The following is a 15585-nucleotide window of genomic DNA, read 5'->3' as shown; positions in this document are numbered from 1 at the left end:
CACTTTATGTTTTCATTTTATACCTTATACATACAGAGAGAGGAACACTGAATATATATTAAAATTAAAACACTTTTTCTTAATTTGTCGCAAAACAGTTGCTTTAATTATCTTTATATTGTCCTGTGTACTTTTGCTGCAATCCTTCTTTATATTAAATTCTTGTTACCCATTCACACCAGATTTCTTTTCTTTTCTTCCTTCACTCCCTCTTTTTCCCTTCCATCCCTTTCTTCCCTTTCCCTTCCTTTCTTCTCTCCCTTTCTTCCATTTCCCTTCCTTCCTTCCCTCTCTTTTGCTTTCTTCTTTTCCTTCCGTATCTTCCTTTCTTCCCTTTCCCTTCCTTTCTTCTCTCCCTTTCTCCCTTTCCCTTCCTTCCTTCCCTTTCTTTTCCTTTCTTCTTTTCCTTCCTTATCTTCCTTTCTTCACTTTCCCTTCCTTTTTTCCCATCCTTCCTCCTCTCCCTTTCTTCCAATTTTTCCTTCCTTCCTTCTCCCTCTTTCTTCCCTTTCCTTCTTTCCCTCCCTTTTCCTTTCTTCCCTATCCCTTCCTTCTTTCTCTCCCTTTTTAACCTTTCTTTTCTCTCTCCCTTTCTCCCCTTTCCATCCTTCCCTCCATTTCTCGTTCTTTCTTCACTGTCTTTCTTCCCTTTCCCTTCCTTCTCTGTCTCCCTTTTTTGACTTCCTTCACTCCCTTTCTTCCATTTCCTTCCTTCCCTCCATTTCTTATTCCTCCTACCTATCTTCCTTCCCTTTCCCTTCCTTCTTTCTCTCCCTTTTTTTCCCTTCCTTCCTTCCCTCCCCTTCTTTACTTTGCCTTCCTTCCTTCCTTCCTTCCGTTAGTTTCTTCCCTTTTCCTTGATTTTTTCTTCTTTAAATTTCCTTCCCTTTTCCTTTCCCTTCCTTCCGATCTATATACACTATATTGTCTAAAGTATTGGGACGCCTGTCTTTACACGCACATGAACTTTAATGGCATCCCGATCTTAGTCTGTAGGGTTCAATAATGGGTGGCCCACCCTTTGCAGCTTTAACAGCTTCAACTCTTGTGGAAAGGCCGTCCACAAGGTTTAGGAGTGTGTCTATGTAAATGTTTGACCATTCTTCCAGAAGCACATTTGTGAGGTCAGGCACTGATGTTGGACTAGAAGGCCTGGCTCGCAGTCTCCACTCCAATTCATCCCAAATGTTCTATTGAGTTAAGGTCAGGACTCTGTGCAGGCCGGTCAAGTTCCTCCACCCCAAACTCGCACATCCATGTCTTTATGGACCTTGACTTGTGCACTTGTCCAAATCATTTGGTGGAGGGGGGATTATAGTGTTAGGTTGTTTTTCAGGGTTTGGGCTTGGCCCCTTCATTCCAGTGAAGGGAACTCTTAAGGCATCAGCATACCAAGATATTTTGGACAATTTCAACTTCCAACTTTGTGGGAACAGTTTGGGGATGGCCCCTTCCTGTTCCAACATGACTGCGCACCAGTGCACAAAGCAAGGTCCGTAAAGACATGGATGAGCGAGTTTGGGGTGGAGGAACTTGACTGACCTCAACCCGATAGAACACCTTTGGGATGAATTCGAGAGAGGCCTTCCGGTCCTCCATCAGTGCCTGACCTCACAAACGTCCTTTCTCTAAGAATGGTCAAACGTTCCCATAGACACACTCCTAAACCTTGTGGACAGCTTTCTCAGAAGAGTTGAAGCTGTTATAGGTGAAAAGGGGGGGCCAACTCAATATTGAACTCTGCGGACTAAAACTGGGATGCCATTAAAGTTCATGCGTGTGTAGAGGCAGGCGTCCATAGTGTATATAGATTGGTAGGAAGGTAAAGGAAAAGGGAAGGAAGGCAGGAAGGAAATTTAAAGAAGATAAAGGGAAGAAATAAACGGAAGGAAGGCAGGGCTCAAGTCCTGCGGGGACGCATGGGAGTTCCTGCACTTTTTCCACAGCAGGAACTCGTTAGCAACCGTGTCCTGCAAGACTTTGAATTATGCAAGCTGTGTGGCAGGTGCTACACCAGCAGCCGCCGACACAGCTCGCAATAGTAAGTGCCGCACACCTGACCATTCAGGCATTGCCAGTAGGGGGCCCCATGACAGCTTCCTCTTCGATCTACCTGTCAATCACAGCTAGCTGACGGGTAGATCAGGTCCCTGCAGCTAAGAGATTGTATTTAGTCAGACCTCCCGTGATGTGCTCCTCCCTGCCGGCCCCTCCTGATATTCTGTCTCCTCATCTCCCCCCCCCCTCCCAGTCTCCTGCATACTTGCTCTGTGTGTCCCGCTGAATCCCCCCCTCCTCTATCTTCAGTGCCATATGATGAGAGAACCCAGAGGAGGAGCACAGCTATTCTGCTCACAGGACATGCAGGGGGAGAGGTGAGCTGAGGGAGGAACATCAGTTTGGGGTGGTAAGCTGAGCACAATACCTGACAAAGTTTAATGCCTGGAGGGAAGTTTATGTGGAAATATATGAAGGGTTGGAATAGCAGCGAGTGTGTGTTGGAGCCCTGCAGAGTTTTCAGCCCCCCAAGCTAACATACATCTCCTAAGCAGGAACACATCACTATCTCCCCAAACATTCTGTCCAGATAATGTGCAGTTCATTTATGACCTTTCCGTTTAACCCTGTGTTATCCAAACTCTGTTCAATGAAAAGTGTAAACTCACCACATAAACACTCTATATATACAAAATAAAATTCCCCAATAAAGATCAGAACACGATGTTCACATTTGCATGGAAGCACAATTGAATGAATGCTGATTATTCAGAGAATTTCCGTGTTTATGTTTATCCCTTTCATGACTAAGCCTATTTTTGGCATTTGGTGTTTACAAGTTAAAATCCATATTTTTTGCTAGAAAATTACTTGGAACCCCCAAACATTATATAAATTTTTTTAGCAGAGACTCTAGAGAATAAAACGGCGATTGTTGCAATATTTTATGTCATACGGTATTTGCGCAGCGGTGTTTTAAACGCAACTTTTTGGGAAAAGGGACACTTTCATGAATAAAAAAAAAAATTAACAGTAAAATTAGCCCAATATTTTTGCATAATGTGAAAGATAATGTTACGCCGAGTAAATAGATACCAAACATGTCAGACTTTATAATTGCACGCACTCGTGGATTGACGACAAAGTACGGTACCTAAAAATCTCAATAGGCGACATTTTTCATTTTTTTTTACGGTTACCAGGTTAGTGTTACAGAGGAGGTCTAGTGCTAGAATTATTGCTCTCGCTCTGACAATCACGGAGATACCTCACATGTGTGATTTGAACACCGTTTACATATGTGGGCGCGACTTCCGTATGCGTTTTCTTTGCTTTCCGAGCCCACAGGGACGGCGGGAGCTTTAAACATTTTTTTTATTTATTTTAAAATGAATAAATAGTTTTTTTTTTTTTAATAAAAATGTGATCACTTTTATTGCTGTCACAAGGAATGTAAACATCCCTTGTGACAGTAATAGGTGGTGACAGGTACTCTTTATGGAGGGATCGGGGGTCTAAAAGACCCCCGATCCCTCCTTTACACTTCAATGTATTCAGATCCCTGAAAACGGCGATTCTGAATACTGTATATTTTTTTTAAACCGGCGCCATTGGCAGCCGAGTAAATGGGAAGTGACGTCATGACGTTGCTTCCGTGTTTACAATTAGGATACTAGAACGAAGCCAATTACGGCTTCGTTCCAGTTCCTCCACAGCAGACGGAGGCATCGGAGCTTGAATCGGTGCTCCCGATTGAGCGGGAGCACCGGTAACAGCGGCGGGAGGCGACGGGAGGGGGGGGCGTCCCCTCCCGCTCCTCCGGCATAACAGCCGAGGATGATGCAGGTGCGGGCATCATCCCGGAATAACCCCCGGAAGCCGAGTATGCAGATCTGTGTATGCTCAGCGGGAAGGGGTTAATGAGGAAATTGGATGAAAAATACCATACCTTTTGAAGCGTTCGTGCATATGAGCGTATCATTTTTTATTTTTATTTTTTGGTGGGGGAGTGGATCTTGGGTGGGAGTTCCCACACTTTTTTCCCCAGGACTTGACCCCTGAAGGAAGGCAAAGTGAAGAAACAGAGGGAGGAAAAGATAATATTCTCTTTTTCCCTTTTTTATTTTATTTTTATTTGCTTGGTTCATTCTTACCTTTCTCTCTTGCTCTTCTTTCTTTATTTCCTCCCTTCCTTTCTCTTTCCTTCTTTGTATTCTCTTGCCTTTCCTTCCTTTCTTTGTATCTTTCATTTTTTCTATACCATCGCTTTCAATCTTATATTTCTATATACATCTATCTGGAAATGGTCTATCTATCTATCTATCTATCTATCTATCTATCTATCTATCTATCTATCTATCTATCTATCTATCATCAATCTGATTCAGCTCTGCTAGATGATTTGGTGAAAACTGAATGATGATGTCAGAATATCCAGAAAATACCTGGCTGAAAAGAAGGGAAATCTTTTCCCTAATTATATATACACTGAGGTCTCTAAAAAAGCACCTGACCACATCAAACAGAGCTGTATGGGGCCTGGAACTTTCCCACATGAGTCAGCGGGCACAGCACACACAGGGGGGTCAGCCGGAAACTCCCACTTCTCTATCACAGCTTTCATTCTCTGGCAGGCCGGGTGCTACTGACACACCAACGACCTCCAGACACTCGAGTGTCAAAATCACTTCCTACAAATCATATGTCTCTGCTTTCCAGGGACTGGGCTTTAAATTTGTCTCCAGCAATGTATGTCCAAAAATATACCTGATTTTCAGTTCCGATCAATTGAATACACTCTATTTCTACATGACCGGTGTAGTTAGCATAAAGGAGCCAACAGACATAAGATAAGATTTGTCTGATTTCAGGCAGATCAGGCAGTTATGACAGTTAGTAACTACTTAAAAACAGTAACTTAAAGCGGAGTTCCAGCTGGAGCCATGTTTATGAAAAGTCAGCAGCTACAAAAAGTGTAGCTGCTGACTTTAAAAAAAACACACACTCACCTGTTCCACGGTCAAGCGATGTGGCCGCCCGAAGTCTTTGTTCTCTCCTCCACCTGACCGTGGCACCGGAATTGCAAGTGTGGGCCCCCCGGATGTGACAGCTTGTGGCCAGGTGTGCAATGCGCATGCACTAGTCACGCTGTGCATCCTGAATGACCTGTGACGTGTCCCAGAAGATTGCAGGGAGAGAGGGGGAGAGGAGGAGTCGTCTAGGCCGCGTGGGCACAAGTGGGAGTTGGGTATCTGTCAACCTGTCACCTGTTGTAACCAAACAAAATTGACGTCCTTTTTTTTCCCCACAAATTGAGCTTTCTTTTGGTGGTATTTGATCACCTCTGCGTTTTTAATTTTTTGCGCTATAAACAAAAAAAAGCGTCAATTTTGAAAAAAACTCAATATTTTCTACTTTTTGCTATAATAAATATCCCCCAAACATATATATATAAATATATATATATATATATATATATATATATATATATATATATATATATATATATATATATATATAAAATAAAATAAAATGTTTTTCCTCAGTTTAGGCCAATATGTATTATTCTGCATATTTTTGTAAAAAAAAATTTGCAATAAGCGTATATTGATTGGTTTGCGCAAAATTTATAGCATCTACAAAATAGGGGATAGTTTTATGGCATTTTTATTTTTATTTATTTTTTATTAGTAATGGAGGCAATCTGCGAGTTTTATTGGGACTTCGACATTATCGCGGACACATCGGACATTTTTTACACTATTTTGGGACCATTGTCATTTATACAGCGATCAATGCTATAAAAATGCACTGATTACTGTGGCAGTGAAGGGGTTAACCCCTAGGGGGAAGTGAAGGGGTTAAGTGTGTCCTAGGGAGTGATCCTAACTGTTAGGGGGGCTGAGCTTTAACACACAGGACAGAGATCACTGCTCCCGATGACAGAGAGCAGTGATCTCTGTCCTGTCACTAGGCAGAACTGGGAAATGCTTTGTTTACAAAAGCATCTCCCTGTTCTTCCTCTCCGTGACACGATCCTGAGCACCCAGCAGACATGGAGTTAGTCCATGGGACCCGATGGGGACTTACCTGTACGCCCTTTTGCCTACCAGCGCCATTCTGCCGACTTACATCACCATGCGCTGGTCGGCAAGTGGTTAAAGTGAAACTCCATCCAAACAATTACATATTTGTATATATGTATGTATATGTAAATTATTTGTTTTTATAAATTTACAAAATGCAACGTTAGTAAACGGAAGAAAAATCTAAATCAAATCAATATTTGATGTGACTACCCTTTGGCTTCAAACCGGCATCAATTCTTACACTCGCACACTTTGTACACTTGCACAAAGTCAGGGATTTTGAAGAATTAAAGTCAGTTGTATGATTAACCAATTATACTAAGCATATGCTTAGTATATTTATAGTATATTCATATGCAGACTGAAGGGTACCAAGGGTATTTTTATTTTACTTTGATTTTACTGGAAATGAATTTCAGCCTCAGCAAACTCTTTCCAGTCTGGGAATCCTTGTACTAATAACTACTGGAACATGCACAAGCACATATAAAAATCAGGTAAATTTCATAACCCAATCCAATAACATCCTTATTTTGATAGTAGGAGAAAAGCCATGTCCATGCAATTGCAAGTTATGAAAATACATTGGATCTCACTCACCCATGTGTTAGTCAGTATCATCAATCCCAAGTCTGGTTTCAATTTCGTTTCAGAATTAACACTTAGGATGAATGAGCACTTGACGTGGATCGAATACATCATAAGATATCAGTATCAGTCCAATACTAGGCCAATTTAGTTAGACTGCATATATTGCCTATATATATATATATATATATATATATATATATACACATCGCACTTATGTGTCTAAATAGATACGTTACTTGGGTTTTATTTCGAGGAAGATAAATGTTGTGGGCCTATTTGATATTTATTTCAAGTTTGAATGTGATATGATGTACAATCATTATATATTGGGCACAGGGCCCTGCAACATTTTTAATTGTTTTTAACAATGTCTTTTATGTGATATAATAATAATAAAATCACATATAATATATCATTATAATATACAGTATATATATATATATATATTCATTCTCTCTCTCTCTCTCTATATATATATATATATATATATATATATATATATTTATATATATATAAATAAACACACACACACTATATTACCAAAAGTATTGGGATGCCTGTCTTTACACGCACATGAACATTAATGGCATCCCAATCTTAGTCCGTATATTTCAATATTGAGTTGGCCCACCCTTTGCAGCTATCACAGCTTCAACTCTTCTGGGAAGGCTGTACACAAGGTTTAGGAGTGTGTCTATGGGAATGTTTGACCATTCTTCCAGAAGCGCATTTGATCAGTTCAGGCACTGATGTTGGACTAGAAGAACTGGCTCGCAGTCTCCACTCCATTCCAAAATGTTCTATTGGGTTAAGGTTAGGACACTGTGCAGGCCAGTCAAGTTCCTCCACCCCAAACTCGCTCATCCATGTCTTTATGGACCTTTCTTTGTGCACTGGTCCAAATCATTTGGTGGAGGGGGGATTATGATGTGGGGATGTTTTTCAGGGGTTGGGCTTGGCCCTTTAGTTCCAGTGAAGGGAACTCTTAAGGCGTCAGCATACCAAGACATTTTGGACAATTTCATGCTCCCAACTTTATGGGAACAGTTTGGGGATGGCCCTTTCCATTTCCAACGTGACTGCGCACCAGTGCACCAAGAAACCCAAAACTTTCAAAATCCAATTGTCACAGGGACAGAAAGGTGAAATCTACTGAACCGTGGCACAGACAGCAAAACAAACACTACAGGGGTGTTAACCCTTCCCTATGCTATCCCTATGCTACCCCATCTTTTTAATCAGTTGTTCATCCTAAAGGAATAACAATATATAGTTGCTAAAAACAAAACTAGTAACAGTGAGACCGGGAACAATAATATGTCTCTAGGTCCTTCTCATCACCATCACATTTTAGAATGCTTTTTTTTTCTTTGATATAAGGCTCTTCTTAACTACAAAAAGTGTTTTTGTTTTTAAAGCCAGTATATATGCTGTGAATGGTAGATAAAAACATTTGTGATTTTAACCAATAACTTTTGCATATTAATTCCGCATGGTTTGCATCAACTAGGGGTAGGGCGGTAGGGCATGGGTGTGTCCTTTGGTTTGTGCTAAAATTTGTCCGACATTCCCTGTTGGAGGTATAATCACTTCCGCTGGCCCACAATTGCTCTCTAGTAAATAAGACCTGCTCGTCCCCAAGGAAAGAATTAGGTTAGATATAAGCCTATGGTATTTTCATATTTGATAGGCTTGAGACAATCAAACACATACACTTTATGTGGTTATTAAAAAAAAAAAAAAAACACTATCATATTAACAATGAATAAGACAGCCTGCTGGTTTGAATGATCTTTTGTGAATGAGAAAGAGGTGTAGGAGCTTTTATGAGTCAGCAAAGATATATTAAAGTATCAGTGGGCTCTGCAGAGACCCTCAATCATAGAAAGGGTGTCTGAGTACAAAGGAAGAGTAGACCTTATCTGCAAACACTTGTTTTATGATGAGTAAGTGAACACCTGCTGTGGTTGGACACACAATGATAGAAGAAAGCAATATGCCTCCACTATGAGTAATTTACAAGTTATGTTACACATTTTAGATGCTAAGCTCATAGTACATTGGGAATAGTAGGATACTGTGTACACCTACATTTCAGCAGAACCAATGAAGACGAGGCAACGATAGTGTTAAATAATATGCTGTCACCGTCCCATTCAGGCCACAGTGGAAGTGTCTCATGATAGGCCACCCCTACCCAACACAGTATTCTTCCCATCCTGGCTTCCTTGCCTCCTCCCCACTGTAGGTGCCCACCTTGGGTAAGCTCCAGAGTTAAGTGGGGTTGATGCCACAGCTCCCACTACTTGACATTGTACCTGTGCGAAATTATAAAATAAATAAAAATAAAGAATAAGGCGCTTAGTTCATATAAAAAAAACGGGCACAATGGCTCTTCAGGAAGTCACTGTGAATGGCTCTTCAGGAAGTCACATGGTGAGTGGCCATCTTTATATTGAGCACTCGTGGTGGAAGATCTAGAAGTTTTATCTCAGAGTATTCTGTTTTGGTGTTGGGATTTCTTCACTTATGGACTTTATGCTTGCTTATTTTCTCATTAATGTGCACATTTGAGTTTGATGCAGTGTTTTCTTTGTTCCAGTTTTTATTCTAGCGGGACTGTGATAGTATGATGGGCAATCTGACAGTAGCTGACACATCTAACTAGCTGGGAACTGGAAGTGTTAATGTGTGTACTGTGTACTCTTGTTTTTTCCCCTGCTTAGCAGGGAATGAAAAAACAACAAGATTGCCTGTCACTATACAGAGCTCTGTAATATCCATGAATCAGTGAGCCGATCAGCAGGTCCCGGCAGTCATTCACTAGCCGATCCAGCACAGAAGAGCTGATCTGCCGTCGTATGTAAGTTATGCAGACGGTAAATGGTTAAATGCACAAAATATAACTGGATACTGACATTTATATGTAATAACACCAGGGATTGTTGATCCTGGGAATATCTGATTGTCTGTTGGGGGATTAGGAAATGAATTTATGTTTCCCCACTGGAGAAAATTGGACCATGCTAACTGTGGGTATAGGATGGAGGTTTTCTATTTAGTCTATTTTTTCTTTTTTTTCTATTGGTCTTTATTTCAAATTGACTAACTATGTGAGGGCTCTAATGAGAAAAATTATCTGCACACCACCATTCGTCCAACAGGTTTATTGAAAGACTGCCACCAGGAATAAAACAATGAACCAAGGGGTGACAACGTTTCACACATACATTATGCTTGGGCTCTGAATGGCTGAGAGGCTGCAAGGGTATGAGAATTGCTGAGTATACCATACTGAGGAGGTTGAATTATTAGGATGTTCTTTTAGTGTGCCCTGAATGGGCAAGGTGCTTCTTTAACTACCTAAGGACCACCTCACGCCGATGTACGTCGGCAGAATGGCACGGCTGGGCACAAGCACGTACCTCTACGTTGCTTTTTAAGTGCCCAGCTGTGGGTCGAGAGCGCGCCCCCGGTGGCAAGCTCCCGACCCGGTCCTGTGCTCCGTGACAGCGGGACCAGCGGACCCGATCGCCGCTGGTGTCCCACGATCGGGTTACAGAGCTGAAGAACGAGGAGAGGTCTGTGTAAACAAACCTTTCCCTGTGTTTCCCTGTGTGGCTGTCACCGATCGTCTCTTCCCTTTTATAGGGAAGGATGATCAGTGATGTCACATGCCAGGCCACGCCCCCCTACAATAACAAAAACAAATAACGTCATACATAACACCTACACTGTCCCCTAGTGGTTAACTCCTTCACTGCCAGTGTCATTTACACAGGAATCAGTGCATTTAAATAGCACTGATTGCTGTATAAATGACAATGGTTCCAAAATTGTGTCAAAAATGTCCAATGTGTCCACCATAATGTCGCAGTCACAATAAAAATCGCTGATCGCCGCCATTACTAGTAAAAAAGAAAATATTAATAAAAATGCTATAAACCTATCCCCTATTTTGTAAACGCTATAACTTTTGCGCAAACCAATCAATAATCACTAATTGCAATTTTTTTTAACAAAAATATGTAGAATAATACGTATCGGCCTAAGCTGAGGAAAAAACTTTTTTTTTATATATTTTTTGGGGATATTTATTATAGCAAAAAGTAAAAAATATTGTATTTATTTTCAAAATTGACGCTCTATTTTTGTTTATAGCGCGAAAAATAAAAACCGCAGAGGTGATCAAATACCACCAAAAGAAAGCTCTATTTGTGGGAAAAAAAAGGACGCCAATTTTGTTTTGGAGCCATGACGCACGACCGCACAATTGTCAGTTAAAATGGCACAGTGCCGAATTGCAAAAAGGGGCTTGGTTCTTTGGCTGCAAATTGGTCTGGGGCTTAAGTGATTAAAATTCCAGCTTTCTATCCTTCTGAATTCTGATCTACCTGAATTTCTGAAGTGTGATATAAGGTAGAGCACATATCTCCAAAACAAAGCCCACGGGCCGAATCTTGCCAGCCAGCCCTTGTCATGTGGCCCTCACACCCATTTTTAAAGCCGGAACATGGTGGAACTTCATTCTGCCATCTCTGGGAGAAGATCTCCCTGCAAGGCGTGCCGCCTACACAGGAAGGTACTAGAGCTGGGCCAAGTAGGAGAGAGAGAGATTCGAGGAAACTTTGAAGGGGGTTGGGATTGCACACGCTGCAGTCTGTACACAGCACAGCCCTGAACTCTGCACTGTTCACGTAGCACAACCCTAAACCCGGTACTCTGTACATAGCGCACCCCTAAACTCTTCTATCTGTTTACAGTGCATCCCTGAACTATGTATGTAGGGCACCCTCTAAACCCTACACTCTGTATACAGTGCACCCCTGAACTCTTCACTCGGTACATTTGATTTGATTTGATATGGGATTTGTACTGCGCCGAATGCGCTCCGTTAGGACATAACGTTAGTACATAACGCACTACTGAACTCTGTAAGTAGGGTAGTCCTGAACTCTGCTCTCTGTACCTAGCGTAATCCTGAACTCTGCACACTCTGTATAACGCACTCCTAAACCCTGCGCTCTATACGTAGTGCACTCCACATACAGCTGGCCCTTTGAGGGCAACCATACTGCTGAAGCAACCCACGATGAAACTGAGTTTGACACCCCTGAGGTAAAGTGAGGTGAAGTGAACCTGTGTACACTTAAAACATCCAATCATGTGAGATCTCCTTTACACCTTTAAGTAGTGGTGCTTTACAATAAGCGGTAATTTGTGTATTAAGGTAGGCTGCCATAAGGTAGCCCAATCCACCACAATGTACACAAAACCAGACACTTACCATTATTTTCAATTTACCCCACCACAACACAAAGATGGTTCACATCTATGCATTGAGGAGTGCTAAAATGAACATGCGTTGAGGTGCGCTTTAACAGTGCCAAGCCATGGTCATCCAGTGCCCAGGGAGAAGATGCCACATTGTTTTCTCTTCTACCCTGGTTTATTATGCAGGAGTTAGTACATGCCCGATCATCTGAGATCCCACACCCAAATGTCACTGCTGTTGTCTCAGCATCACTGCACAGCTCTACATCCACCAATCTAGGTTTTTTTTTTACACAGAAGAGTGCAGTGATCTTTTGGAAACTTACTATTGAGTGATTGTAACTAGAACCAGACTGGCAAGGGGCAAGACAAAAGACAGGGTATGAATGTGATGAGGAGGACACAGCTCATCACACATCACCTCCCACTGAGTCCCACATGAAAACACTGCACCTGGGTCAGCTGCCCCTAATTGCCTCCCCTCATTCTGATCCTGGCTGGCAAGGTGTATCATGGTACAATTAAAAACCAAGTAGCCAAAAGTTTTCCTTACTCTGCATTTTACCATGCATTACCAAAGGGCATAGGTGTGAAGCCTTTCTCAAGGACCTTGATGTACATGAATGTATTGTTAGTAATTAAATCAAAGAACATGTCCAGATTCAATATATGCAACTCTGAGCCACATGTTACTGAACTTTTTGGTAATCTTTTACATTTATTCCTCCTCCCCCCTTTTTATTTATAATAGCTACTTATGTATTTTCTTTGTGATATTCTCTAATTCATAGAAACCGCAATAGCATCAAATAATTAACCACGTAAACAGTATTATAAAATAGACCGCCTTGCTAATTCAATAAAATAATAATAACAATAAGGATAATATATATATATATATATATATATATATATATATATATATATATATATATATATATATATATAGATAGATTTTTTTTTGTTTTTTATTATTATTATTATTATACAGGATTTATATAGCGCTGACAGTTTACACAGCGCTTTACAACATTAGGGCAGACATTACAATACAATACAAAGACATGCTGGTAGGTTAATTGGATCCTGTTTAAATTGTCCCTAGTATGTATGAATGTAAGTTAGGGACCTTAGATTGTAAGCTCCTTGAGGGTAGGGACTGATGTGAATGTACAATGTATATGTAAAGCGCTGCGTAAATTGATGGCGCTATATAAGTAACTGAAATAAATAAATAAATAAATAAATTCAATACAGGGGGAATCAGAGGGCCCTGCTCGTTAGAGCTTACAATCTAGGAGGGAGGGTATTATTATTATTATTTTATTAATAGTATTACTATTAAAAACTGTAATAAACTCAGACGAGATTCAGCATACTTAGCCCTAAATATAAAATTCCCTCATTAGATATTAAAAAAAGTAATAATAAGGAAAGTAAAATAAAATTGCTATTTGAATAACCACTACACCTTTCATCTGCTAAAATGTTTTAAAAAAATCAAAGACGCCTGATGTATCAACTGGAAAAATAAACTACCCAAAGAACTAAATAATTTACTTTTTATCACTGTAAATCCTATAGTAGAGATCTGACAGCTACATTTTGATTGGTTGATATGAATACCCCCAATTGCCTCTGTAAGCAGATCCATACCTATCACAGAAGACAATAAAAGGAGAAGACTACCTACCTCTTGGCCTCTTACATCAGAAAAGACTCGGATTCGGAAACAGATCCATTCTTAGTGTTTCCTTTTGCTGCATTATCATTCACCCGACCTTGATGCAACTAAATTAATCGCGCTTGGCTACTAAGAGTCGAGATAAAAGCAGATTAATTTTAATTCACTTGTGAGTGATTCTGTGATAAATCCCATCATTTAAAGTCCTACAGGGATAAAGCACAAGTGAATCAGAGCATGCATGCTGCATGGGGCCAAATGCTCAGTTAAAATTAGACGAGTGAATGCAAACCACAAACTGACAAATGGCAAAGTTATGTCAAAGTATGTCTTATTCTGAAGTGGTGTGTAACAGGCTCCTGGAAGCCCCCCTTTTCTCCCTCCCCCTCTTTTAGGGAGGAGAAGGTTCTGACTTTAAAACGTAAAGGGTCAGGAACATAGATAAAAGAAAGTTTAGTTCTGATACAAGGTGTTCAGGCAAATTAATGGTGCTTGAATTATTTCTGCGTGTTCATGGGAAATAATTAGCAATTCCATGATGTTGTTTCAGCTGTTGCTTATCTTCCGCTTGTTATATTTATTATATAACTTCAAACAGGGAAACATTTTATACCTTACCTGTGTTTAAAAGCGAAAAAGAAAGTTAAAGTCGAACACTAGATATATAAAGGGCACTCATGAGTGTAGCTCTATGTTCATTAATCCTTAATTAAAGCTGAACTCTGGAGTAAGCAAATATTATCTTAATGCAAAATAAATGTTTATTCTTTCTTGAACCTTGGTGTGCTTTGTGTATTTTTTCTAGATCTGTGCAGTAGTCCAGTATTAAATTTTTCCTCTGTGTAGGAGCTTTCTGTAATAAAGACCGGTCACTGCTGCTCTCTCTGCATGTGCAGGGTGGCTGGTCTTGTCTCCGCCCCCCCTCCTGTAGTTCTCCTATAGTGGGTGGGCCTAATGTGCCCCTCCCACAGCTCTACTCTCTACAAAGGCTATGTGTAGTACAGTGATGATGTCTTGCTACTTTTACAAGGTAATATCTAGGTTTTTGGTGAACACAAAATAGTTTCCTTATGAGGCTATTAAAGAATAATGTTTAAACAAAAGTTTTTGTGAAAATCTCATGGAACCGAAAACTTACATAGGGTAGATTCCAATTGCTAAAAGCAAACAGCAATGTTCTCTTTCATTTTATCGAATATCAAACAATATTTTGAGTGATAGCTATGAGTAACAAATTACGTTTCTTACTTTGTTTTATTTTTATTATTTTTATTAGTAGTAGTAGTGGTGGTGGTGGTGGTGGTAGTAGTAATATTATACACAATTTAGATTTTCGGTTATCATTAATCTTTCCCAATATTTGCTTTTTAAGACCCTTTCACACTGAGGCAGTTTTGAGGCATTTTATTACTAGAAATAGTGGCTGTAAAGCATCTAAAAACGGCCTCCCATTCTCTGCAATGGGTGCTTTCATACTTGGCGGTGCACTTGCAGGGACATTAGAAAAAGTCCTGCAAGCAGCATCTTTGGGGCTGTTTGGGAGCGCTGTATACATCGCTCCCAAAACGCCCCTGCCCATTGCAATGAATGTTGCTACGAGTTGCCGCGCTTCAGAAGCGACTCAACAAGGGAGTTTAAACAGTGGTAAAGCGACGCTTTACTGCTAACGGCTGGCGCTTTCAGTGTGCAAGCAGCCTAAGAAATGAAACCATATTAATATTGGCCCCCATTTGGGAGTTAAGAATGCCTAACAATGTTCTCTATTCCTTGAATAAAGCTTTTAACCATTAACTATGTTCAACTCACTGGTTGAACAGAAAAAGAATGGCTCATGTATGAAGTACCAGTCTAAATAGCGTTCCTCCACTGGCTTGAGCAAGCGTCAAAACATAGGCTCCTGTCTGCAGGTGCCCCGAGAACCACAAAATCATTTCCAAAGGGCCACATGAT

At 40.5% G+C, this 15585-nt stretch overlaps 1 protein-coding gene across 1 annotated transcript in view; it reads right to left on the bottom strand.

Annotated features, from left to right (window-relative positions):
• ITGB6 (integrin subunit beta 6) overlaps positions 1-13795 on the bottom strand; it is a 219059-nt gene extending 205264 nt beyond the window's left edge. The window contains exon 1 of the mRNA XM_077447603.1: positions 13645-13795. The gene's annotated coding sequence lies outside the window, so the exon portion shown is untranslated. The remainder of the gene's footprint in view (positions 1-13644) is intronic.
• Positions 13796-15585: the final 1790 nt, after the last annotated feature.

Source organism: Lithobates pipiens, unplaced genomic scaffold, assembly GCF_037356315.1.
Source record: "Lithobates pipiens isolate NorthernLeopardFrog02 unplaced genomic scaffold, aLitPip1_a1.2 Scaffold_22, whole genome shotgun sequence".
NCBI lineage: Eukaryota > Metazoa > Chordata > Amphibia > Anura > Ranidae > Lithobates > Lithobates pipiens.
This window is presented reverse-complemented; position numbering and strand designations above follow the sequence as displayed.